The sequence below is a fragment of the Dromiciops gliroides genome, chromosome 1, assembly GCF_019393635.1.
Source record: "Dromiciops gliroides isolate mDroGli1 chromosome 1, mDroGli1.pri, whole genome shotgun sequence".
In the NCBI taxonomy this organism is placed as follows: domain Eukaryota; kingdom Metazoa; phylum Chordata; class Mammalia; order Microbiotheria; family Microbiotheriidae; genus Dromiciops; species Dromiciops gliroides.
The window spans coordinates 720389079-720401527 of NC_057861.1; the positions used below are offsets into that span (position 1 = coordinate 720389079).

At 36.1% G+C, this 12449-nt stretch overlaps 1 protein-coding gene and 1 pseudogene across 1 annotated transcript in view; one reads left to right on the forward strand and one right to left on the reverse strand.

The window, feature by feature from the left end:
* The window catches only part of LOC122737331 (contactin-6-like), a 482372-nt gene that overhangs the window by 116739 nt on the left and 353184 nt on the right, over positions 1–12449 (reverse strand).
* Positions 9420–11580, forward strand: LOC122737330 (annotated as a pseudogene).

Here is a 12449-nt window from a genome sequence, read left to right on the forward strand (position 1 = left end):
CAAAAATAATTTTATCAAAATGTATATGGGATCTCAAAAGTGATATGATTTTTAGAAATATAAGTTACCATGATTTGATGTTTATTATTATGTTATAAGATCATAAATTGACTCTATAGATACATTAGAATATCACACAGCTTACTGTATTGAACATTACTGTTTAGGGAACTAATTAGTAGATAATAAACACGGCAGAGTCACATACATTCTGAGTGAAATAGATGCCCAGGGGTTTCTAGGTGGTACAGTAGATAACACAAGCCCTGTTTTCAGGAGGACCTGAGTTCAAATCTGACCTCAGACACTTGACACTTACTAGCTGTATGATCCTGCGTAAATTACTTAACCCTCATTGCCCTGCAAAAGAAAAGAAAAGAAGAGAAATAGATGCCCAGGAGCTATTTGAAAGTAGAAAAATTGAATAATTTCTGCGTAGCACATGCAGTCAAGAACACTCAATACATTAATCTTTTTAAGGATAAAATATATTTCAAAAGATGAATTGGAGTTTAAATATAGGATTGTCTACTCTTTCCCCTAAGATAATATCCTAAGATCCTTACTTTGGCATCTCCTTGAAAATAACACCTTAGATCTCCATTGTACTGGTTTTCTATCCATTAGGATGGTACAGGGATTTAAGGAAATAAGATCTGGGTAGAAAACCCACCTCTGATCCTGAGTTCAAATCAATCTCAAGGCCTCATTTTTGCCAAATGAAATATGAAGGGTTTAGCTTACATCTCTACTAACTCTTTTATTCTATATGTATCTGCATGTAATATGTTCCTTTCAGAAAGATTAAAAAACAGATTTAATTATTACAACTAAATGCCATTTACCTAAAGTTCTTGTCATGGATGAATATATATGACAAGTTAGGTTTGTGTACATTGAACTAATGTATCTCAAAGATTCTGAAATGGAATAATTGATTTCTAGAAACAAATTTGCAAAGGACAAATAATATCTGCTTCTCAATGGGAAGTTCCCTGAATACAACTTATCAAAAATTTTGAGGCTTCAGAAGATTAGCAATTGTTATATTTGCTAAACCTAGAGAAAAGAGGGCATTGGACAATTAAAATTTCTCACTGCTAAAAGTGGAGCAATCTGCTATTTTTATAGTAAGATTATTAACTAGAGGATTGCTTCAAGTTCTGCCTAAAGATAATACCAGAGACCATGAAATTTTAATTGACTCTCTAATTTCCTGAGATCTGGTAAATGTCAAATAGATGGGATTAAAAGTAGTTTGATAAGAGGCTGTGAAAGTGTGGATAAATTGTGACTCAACAATTGAGTTTGGAGGTAAAACATCCCTCTGGAATGCAGCTTAGATCAAATTATTTATATTGTCTTTTAATGATCTTTGCACCTGATTATCATAATTACAGTATAATTTATATGCTAATCCTTCTGTCATTTAAGAAGTCATCTTCAAAAGAAAGCTTTCTTTATCTCAGAATAGTCTTTAATGAGCTCAAAAAAGTGGCTGACATGATAACCTGAAAATAAATAAACACAAAGGGAACAGCTCAGATCAAAGCAGGAGTTGTTCTTCTTAACTACTGATGATAATTGGCTTCAGAAGTACCATTTTGCCACCCAGAACAGGCCAGTTCATCATAGTACACCCCTAACTCAGTCAAAGACAAATTTACAACTTTAATCCATTAGATTAAGGAAAATTGATATATAACAACTGAGAATTAAAGATGAAAGAACTATGGAACATTAGAGATCAAATAAAATATTTATAATCTAGCCATATCAGAATCCAATTTAATAATGCAACAACAACATTTATCAACCACCTATCCTAACAGCTTCCAACCACCTATCCTAACACTTAACAGCTAAAGGTATAGAAAAAGAATCAGTGTATTTTCCAGTCCTCACCCTCAAGTAGTTTACTGATGCAATGGTTATTTGCCTACTACTATAGAGAGGGCATAGTACCCACAGTAATAAAGAAAAGCAAAGTCCATACAAAATGTATTGACAACTAGAACTAACAGGAAGTTTATCATAATATAGGTTGGCTTTTGACTGGGCTAGAGAGAAGGATTTATTTTCTCTGAAATAAATATGGCCACTTCCACTAAAACACATCCTAACAGTTAAGGGTGTTGGTAATATAGCAATAGTTCTTTCTGTTATAAAAACAGCAGTGATCTATAGACAGAGAACTATAATGGATGCTCTAAAGCCCGAGTTTAGCACTAAGGTTTCCCATTAATTTCCTGGGTAACAATGGGAAAACCATACAATTCCTCTGGTAGTCAGTTTCATCATTTCTATGATGGACTTAATTATTTCTGTACTTCCAACTTTGCTCAAGTGTGAGAATGAAATTAAATATTGTATATAAGAAAATTTCAATTGTAATGTGTCATATTATTACTTCAATTATCTTAGGCAAGTCAGTTGGCATCCCAAGACCTCAGTTTCTTCATCAGTAAAATGACTGGGGCTTTTGAGGTCTTTTTCATTTCTAGGCTTATCTAACTATTATCCTTGATGTATAAAATGCTGGTACCAGTTTCATTCATAAAACTGAAAGGGATTGAGATTATTCTTATCCATATTTCCTTCAAAAAAGCTATGCAAATCCTTATATACTTTTAAATATTATTTTTGAGGTTATTATTGTGGGATGGCTGGTGGTGGTGCTGGAGGTATTTGAGGTAAGGCCTGAACTACAGATTTCCCAGATGAACTTTGAAGCAGTTAACTAACGTTGTGTTACCAATTTGTCTCTGGATTGTACTCAAATCCATGTTTTCCTAACTCCAAGGTAAGATATTTTGCACCTCTCTGTCACTCTGATTTGTAGTCTTTTTTTTTAGAGCTCTTCAAATAACAATTAGGCAATATTCCATGACTGAAATATCTTCCCTCCTCCTTTCTGTACTTTTCAAATTCTTACTCAGATTCAAAAGGTAAAGTTATGAACTACCTGCTCCACGAAGTGTTTCCAGACCACCCCCTGCCTGCTCCAAATGATTTTCCTGTCTTCTGCACGTCTGTGACTCATCTAACACCACTCCCTTTTAAACTTATTGTCTGTACAAAACAAATGATAATTAGAATAAAAGACTATTCAGGATCAAAAGGATTTTATGAATAATATTATCGACAGCAAAAATGAGGTATGGAGGACTGAATTAGCCTTCCTAGAATTATGGACTCACAGATTCTTAGTAGTAAAAATGTCCTTAGCAAGAGAGGGAGGAGGTAGAAAATAAGCACTAATTAAGTACTTTCTGTGTCCCAGGCACTGTGCTAAGTTCTTCACAAACATCTCCTTTGATCCTCACAATTCTGGAAGATAGGTACAATTATTACACACATTTTAGAAATGAGGAAACTGAGTCAGGAAGAGATTAAGTGATTTGCCAAAGGCACCTGTATTAAATGTCTGAGGCTGAAATTGAACTCAGATTTTCCTGATTCATGGCCCAATGCTCTATTTATTGCTGGCTGCCTAGCTGCTACAGAGTCAGTGCTATAGAGTGAAGAAGGCAATAGACTAGAAATCATGAAGATTGCTATTCTGCCTCAGACACTTGCTAGCTAGGTGACAAAGTTCTATTGAGTTTCCCAGACGGAATTTCAACATAAGTACCTGACACAAAGTCCAATGTTCTTCTGCACAACTATGCTGGCTTTCAATAGTTATCTTTTTTTTAAATTTATTGATTTATTCAGAATTTTCCCAAGTTACATGTAAAAAACAATTTTTTCACATTGATTTTTAAAACTGTATTCCAAATTCTTTTCCTCCCTCCCCACCTTTTCCCAAGAAATCAAGCAATTTAATATATTATATATTTGCAGTCATGCAAAACATCTTCTCATTAGTCAGGTTGTGAAAGAAAAAAGACAAAATAACTTTAGAAAGAGGAAATAACAAACAAAATTGTACTTTAATCTGTATTCAGATACCATCAGTTCTTCCTCTATGGATGGATTGCATTTTTCAAAAGTCCTTCTGATAGCATCCTGCTCATCATTTCTTCACAATTACTACTGCTAACTCCATCCTATTCCCTCCCCTTGATATGTATTCTATTTTCTAACTTCCTTTGACCCTATCCCTCCTCAAAAGTCTTTTGCTTTTACTGCCCCTCTCCCAATCTGCCCTCCATTCCTTTGCCTCTCCCCCTTAGCCCCTTCCCCTCCCAGTTTGCCACAGGGCAAGATATATTACTAAACCCACTTGAGTGTGTATGTTATTCCCTCTTTCAGCCAATTCTGATGAGAGTAAGTCTCACTCACACCCCTGCTCCTTCTTCATCTTTGCTTCCACTCCATAAGCTTTTTCTTATTTCTTTTATGTGAGCTACTTTACCCCATTCCACCTCTCCCTTTCCCTTTCTTCCAGTGCATTCCTCTTACCCCTTAACTTTATTTTAAATGTCATAAAGGGGCAGCTAAGTGACACAGTGGACAAAGCACCAGCCCTGGACCCAGGAGGCCTGGCATCCAGCCCCACACATAAGCCACCCTACCCTCCCTGACTCCAAAAGAAAAAAAAAGGATAACAAAAATTAAATTCTTTACAGATATCATCCCTTCATATTCAATTCATGCATGCACCCTCTGTCTAAGTATATACCTTTCCGCTGCCCTAATACTGAGAAGGTTTTTATGAGTTAGAAGTATCATCTTCCCATGTAGGAATGTAAACAGTTTAAAATTTTAACATGCCTCATGATTTCTTTTTCCTGATTTTTTTTTTTGTGGGGCAATGGGGGTTAAGTGACTTGCCCAGGGTCACACAGCTAGTAAGTGTCAAGTGTCTGAGGCCGGATTTGAACTCAGGTACTCCTGAATCCAGGGCCAGTGCTTTATCCACTGTGCCACCTAGCTGCCCCCTGCCCTGATTACCTTTTTATGCTTCTCTAGGATCTTGTATTTGAAAGTCAAATTTTCTATTCGGTTCATGTCTTTTCATAATGAATGACTGAAAGTCCTCTTTTTCATTGAAGTCCCATTCTTTACTCTGAAAGATTATACACATTTTTGTTGAGGAGGTGATACTTAATTGTAATCCAAATTCCTTTGCCCTCTGGAATATCTTATTCCATGCCCTCAGTTCCTTTAATATAGAAGCTGATACATCTTGTGGTATCCTGACTGTAGCTCCAAAGTACTTGAATTGCTTCTTTCTAGCTACTTGGAATATTTTCTCCTTGACCTGGGATCTCTTGGATTTGGCTATAATATTCCTGGAAGTTTTCCTTTTTGGATCTCTTTCAGGAGGTGACTGGTAGATTCTTTCAATTTCTATTTACCTTCTGCTTCTAGAATATCAGGGCAATTTTCCCTGACAATTTCTTGGAAGATGATATCTAAAGCTCTTTTCTTGAACATGGTTTTCAGGTAGTCCAATGATGTTCAAATTATGTCTCCTGGATCTATTTTCCAGGTCAGCTTTTTTTTTCCCCAATTAGATGTTTCATATTGCCCTCTATTTTGGATTCATTTGGATTTGCTTTATTGTGTTTTGATTTCTCATAAAGTCATTAGATTCTATTTGATCTATCCTAATTCTTAAGTAATGATTTTCTTCAGAGAGCATTTGTACCTCCTTTTCTATTTGGCCAATTTGGCTTTTCAAGCTGTTCACTTGTTTTTCATGACTGTACTGAATTACTCTAATTTCTCTTTCCATTTTTTACTCTACCTCTCTTACTTTTCCCTTCACCTCTCTTATTTTATCTTCAAAGTCCTTTTTGAGTGCTTCCATGGACTGAGACCAATTCATATTTTTCTTGGAAGCTTTGGATGTGAAAGTTTTGATTTTGTTATCTTCTTCTTAGGCTGTATTTTGATCTACCTGGTCACCAAAGAAACTTTTTATAGTTTGCTGCTTTTTTCGGCCTGCTCATCTTGGCTGCCTATTTCTTGGCTTTTAACTCCTTCTTTAAGTATAGCACTGATTCCAGGATGCACTCTCCCAGGCTTCAGGATGTCCCAGGTGGTATGATTTAAGGAGAGGCTCATTCTCAGCTTTCCTAGACTGTAATTAACTAAGGGCTTGCTTGATCTTTAACCCTGGAAGCAGAAATCTGATTGAAATCTGATTCTCTGTGGTTGCAATCTTGGCATGCCTGTGCCCCTCCCCCACTGGGCCACAACTACTTAAGTCTGCTTACTGGTTCAGAACACAAGTTCTCTGCCTTAGCAACAGCAGAGACCTCCTGCTATCTCCCCCTCCCCAACTGCTGGACCCCCTCACCAGTCTGTTGGCTGAGTTTCAGAAGTAGCCACTGATATAGATGATTCCAAGGCCCCGGAGGTAAAGCCTGCCTGTGGCTGGATCTGTGAGGTACATGCTGCTCTCCTCTCTCCCCCCAGTGCAGCTGACCTTCCCTCCTGCCCCTTTAAGAAGTCTTTAGCTGGAAAATAATCTCATTCTGTTCTTGTGAGGGTTCTGTTGCTCCTGGAATTCTCCTATGGCACTGTTTGTAGTTATGTGGATGGATGGTTTGGGGAGCTCTGAAAGTCACAGCCATTCCTCTGCCATCTTGGCTCTGCTCCACCCCCCAATACTTACCTTTTATTATGACTATGCCATTCCACTATAACTAACCCTAAAATAATCTCATGTGGTCTACCAGTTCTCCAAGGGCATAGAAAAATTCATATTTCTAGTTTTATGTAATCCCAGCAACATCTAGCAATTCAACACACTCATGCACATAATAGCCCATGGACTAAGCAATTGTGCATTTTGTGTTCTATGGGTTCATTCATATAGCAATGATTCTATAACGGAAATATAACAAAAAGATTAAGCAAAAAAGAAAAATAAATAGGCTCATTATTTGAGGGGAAGAAAATATTATTTGTTGGAATTAGCCACTTTACAATTGGTTATAGAACCTTGAGATTAAACATTAATTTCATATTCTAGGGAAAGCTATAAAGCCAAATCTTTAGCAGAGCACTAGAAGACAGGGAACACATTGATATAGCTCTTAGTACACCACCTACCATAGGACTATAGGCAGTTAGCTACTTTAAAAATGCTTTTCAATAATGATTATGATAATTTGGACTCAGTAAATATCTTTGACACATGTAAAGCAATAATAGGAAATTTTTGAGGAAACACCATTGATGACTGGTGCTATTTTCTCTGATCTTTACCTAGTTCCAGACAGATGACAGTATTTTGGGGGCCTTTCAACTGAATTGCATTACTTACAAATAGTTCAAGTTTATATGGATCATTTGGGAAATAGGGTAAGTAAACTCAAATGAAAACAATCCATGAAATAACATCATCAAATGCTTTCAAGAAAATCTCTTTCAAATGGTTTCAAGAAAATCTCTTTCAAATCTGTTGTCAGAAAATATGGAAGCAATTCTGAAACAACTAGAAAGGGGAAAAAGTATTTGGGATGTTACATTTCATAGGATTATAAAATTTCTGACTTGAAAAGAATAACATTGACTATCTAGTTCAAAATATTGGGGGGATGGTAGCTGAACTGTATATCTTTTTTGCCACAAAAAGTGATAAACATATAGATGATAAATGGAGAGATAGATTGACACACAGATAGATAGATTATAGTTTTTTTTTTATATTTAGCTATATAGAGACAGAGATGGGGGAGAAGTAGAAGTAGAAGGAGACAAAGGGAGGGAGAAAGGAAAGACAAAGGGTGTTTTTGATAAGGATATTGAAAGAAAACAAAGCAGGTTTTCTCAATGTTTTCACATTGCATAATACTTTTTTCCTTTAATAATCATCAAAAAACTCAGAGGTGTATGGAATACTAGTTAGTACCATGATTATTCTAAAAGTAAATTATTTTAAAATAGTTTTTGATTTGGTACCAAAACCATACTTTAAAGTAGCTCTCCTCAAATTAATATGCTTAAAAAAACTTTCTCCCACCAAGAGGGATAGCCTGATCTCTGGAGATATATCTATCAATTTGGTCTAGGATCTCAGTTCATCAACAGTGTTGTCAACTGAGCTTAGCACAACCAGGTTGAGAGATCTATCCCTTTCCAATTTTTTATTCCCCTATTAGCAAACACAAGGTAATGCAATTGCACAGTCAATATAATGAAAAGGATTGCATCTTCACAAGGTTTTCTGAGCCTGGATGTGGAAGCAGTGTTATTTCTGTCAAGTTCCCGGAAGCCTAATCTGTTTCTAGTTAAATGGGTGGAAATGGAGTGTGGACACTCCCAACCTCCTCTAAAATGTCTTCATTTCAGCTCATTTGAGATTGAGGTTCAGGGGAAGAGGAGTCAAATATAATAGGAAAGAAAGAGGCAAGACCTCAGCAGAATCAGGACTCTTAGACCCTCCAGTATTGATCATAACCCAGATGTGTAATACTGTCTTTGTCAGTTGCTTCTCTTTGCTACTGTGGGATTGTGGGATTATTTTCAATAAAGGCAAACAAATTTATGATCTTGTAAAATGTATCTCTCCCAACAAGGTGTCATTTATTCATATATCTGATTTCTAGAATAAACATTGATACTGTAACAAACAGATATAACTTTGTTTAAATATGTTCTGATTAATATCAACACAGGCTTAAAGGCAGCATGTATTTATTCACCAAAAATGTTTTCCATTGTCATGGAGGAATTTAATAATAGCTAATACCTAGTGTTTGTATGATATTTTATGGATTGTTAACTACTTTGCAAGTATCTCATTAAATTCTGACAAGAACCTTGGAAAGTAAGGGCTATTATTATCATCTCCTTTTGACAGTTGAAGAAATTGAGGCAGAGGTTAAGGGACTTATCAGAATCACAAAGCTATTAACTTTCTGAGGCCAGATTTGACGTGAAATCTACCTGATTCCAGGTCTCATGATCTATCCACTGTTCTACCCACCTGCCTAAACATGGACATTAAGGTGTAAAAGGATTGCATAAAGATGGAAATTTTCTTTGGATGCTACTCTATTTGTATAATAAGATGATTGCATCAAGTCCCAGAAAACTCCAGAGCCCAATGAATAATATTAAAAAGTCTGCAAAAAATGTAGATGAAGACCATTTCTTGAACATCACATGAAATTGAATTGATGATGTATAGAGATCATTCATAAATTAATTATTTTTTCATGCAGACATTTCCTAGAGAAAATGTGCTACAGTGAGTCCCAGAAAGGAAGTGGCATTTGCAGACAACATGGCACCCACGGAGTCAAACTCCCATCACTGTCTTAGCCAGTACACCCCCAGAATGGCTCCCTCTGCGCATCACATGGGCTGCTCCCTGAAGGCAGGCTGGGGAAGGAGCCAAGAAGATGGAGAGAAGGAAGCAGTGGGAGCTGAGCTGAGGTTACCTAAGATTGGCAGCTCTAGTCACAAAAGAACAAACCAACCAAGATGTAGATACCTGTGACATCCCTCCCTACATGTCTAATTTAGTAGAAAAGGAAGTTGGAAATGTTCTTAAATCTTTAAAGAAACTTGGAAAACTCATAGAACAGTTGACAGAAAATAAAGCACAATTAGAAGGACAGATACTTACAATTTCATCAGAAGTCCCTAAAATAATTCAGAATGCCTTAAAAAATGCTGAAGATTCAAATAAACTCTTCTCTTTAGTTCAATCAACAGCCATTTGTTGACAGCACAGACATGGATGGATAATCTCAGAGTATGAATTAGCCAAATAGAAGATATTAAGTGATATCTTGCCTACCTAAAATGGATTTTACAAATAGTGGAGCTAAGTCATAATATTCAACAACATTTGATGACCACTAATGTACCAGAGGCAGCTTCTACTTTAGTATCCATTATTAAGCGAATCATCATGTTCTCATCTCCTTAGTTTTGTTAGGTCCACTGTTAAATTCTGACATAATATTCTGAATGACAAGCTAATGTGGCTTTTAAGATATATTATTAACACATCTTCATTGGCCATTCATTGGCCCTCCTCAGCCTCAGAATATTGACTTAAGCAAGATAGCTGGTACTCCAGACTTATATAATAACTTGGAGACACTGTTCTGTCAACTTCTGAAACTTCATACCTCAGATGAATTACTGACTGAGCCAAAACAACTTCCAGAAAATTATTCCTTTCTGGCTTCACCCCTGGTCATCCTTCCCACTCAGATTCTTCTGACTCCCCTCCAGAAGAGGTTCAGGTATCACTTCAGTGGGAATCAACAAACTAATGTTATAAGCAAGCCTGAGTGGTACCTGACTCAGGTACTTACGTGGATTGGAAACCATGCTAAGTTTCTGGATGAGAAAATTCAACCAATATTAGACAAAGTATGTTCTTCTGTAAACGCAAGGCTAGAATTTTCTCGTGCCCTTATGATGCTGGTTCTTGAGAAATTAGCTGCTGATATTCCTTGTCTTTTATATGATGACAATCTCTTCTGTCACTTGGTGGATGAGGGAGCTGCAAAGTGTTCTTGGATATCCTAGCACCTTTCCTAGTTGCATGCATATTCTCTCAGAGGAGGTCTGCTTTCAGTGATGGTTAACCATGGAAAGAAAATTTTGCTCTTCAGAAGATGGACTCAAGGCTTTCATCAGAAGCTGCCTGAGTCTCACAGTATAAAGATATCACTGATGTTGATGAAATGAAAGTTCCAGATTGTGCAGAGACTTTTATGACCCTGCTGCTGGCTATACCAGACAGGTATAAGAATCTTCCAACATACAGCTTCTAGAAAGCTTCAGGTCCTGTAGTTACATAAAGATTTAGTTGATGATTTCAGGATACAATTAAATCAGGTTATGAAAGAAGAGACCAGAGCTTCCCTTGCCTTTTGATACTGTACAATTCTTAATGCTGTCAACTACATTGCAACAGTACTAGCAGACAGGGTCAACAATGTTTTCTTTCTGCAACTTCAGAAGGCTGCATTGGAAGTTCTTGCAGAGAGTAAGACTCTCAGTAAATTGCAGCTGGGGCAGCTGGCCTCTGTGGAGAGCTCCGTCTTTGATGATATGATTAACCTCCTGGAGAACTTGAAACTTAACATGTTGACTCATCAAGTAGACCCTGTCTTAAGAGATATCAAAGATGCTGCAAAATTGTACACAAAGAAAAAGGTGGTTGTCCTTACCCTCTCAGTAAGAATAAAAAGTAATATTCCTGTCAAGTTCAGCTTGTCCACTGTTGCTTTCTTTAAGAGATTACCTACTTTAACTGGAACAACAGCTTTGTTACTCCTTATTTAAAATTTTCTGGCAAATGCTTGTAGAAAAGCTGGATGCATATATCTATCAAGAAATAATTATTGCAAATTACTTCAATGAAGGAGGAGCAGCTCAGCTTCGGTTTTACATGAGGCAGAATCTTTTTCCCTTTGTTTTCCCACTATTGCAAGAGACCAGAAAACTATTTCAAGCATATTAAAGAAGCCTGTACTGTCTTGAATTTAAGTATTGGATATGCCCTGCTTTTGAAGGATATGCTACAGTCAGTTACAAAAGAACCTATTGCCACAGCAGCATTAAATGAACTTGGGATTGTATAAATTAGCTCTTCAAGATGTTGAGATTGTCCTTAATTTAAGAACGAACTGGCCTAACAATGGAAAATAATGCAAGTCCTTTTTCAGAAGGCTTTGGATTCTGATTTTTTAAAAAGTTGAATAAAGAAGACAAACTTGATCCAAAAAAAAAAAAAGAAGAAGAAAGAAAAGAAAATGAACTAGACTCAAAATCACACTAGATGAGAAAAGTGGGAGGACATATTATCTTTGGAAAATTGTAGGGGGTTCCCCCCATGAGGTTCTCCAGGAAAGAAAAGGCCAAATGTTTTAACCAATATTTTTATAGGTGATGTATTATTGTCCTAATTCATGGAATACTGTATTAACAAAGAATTGAAATGAAAATTCACCCAGTAGGAAGGAGTGAGGAAAAAATTATTTATTAATTGCTTACTATATGTCAGACACTGTATTAATAGATAAGTACAGAGGTGGGTTTGAAGAAGTTGGAATATGTGAAAAATTTATAAATTTATAAATTTGAAAAATGATAAATGTGAAGAATGCCATTCAGGAAATATGTGTGTTTAAACATCTATATATCAATCTATATCTATCAATATATCTCTCTCATCTCTCTCTATACACACACACACACACACACACACACACACACACATATATATATATATATAAAGGACATAGACCTACAAGAGTAGCAAGAGTACAGGATAATCACTAGTATGTATTATTTCATGCTATCTCTGTGATGTTAGGATAATTCAAGGAAAGAACATGGATAACTGTTCCAAGAGATCACAGGAATGAATTATTAAATTCAGAACTATATTATTCACGTTAATACCTGTATTGATGATATCACATATATTTTGGAATATTTGAGTATAACACTATGTTAAAGTCTTTACGATAGATAGATAGATGATAGATAAGGTTTATATGTAAATTATAGTTATT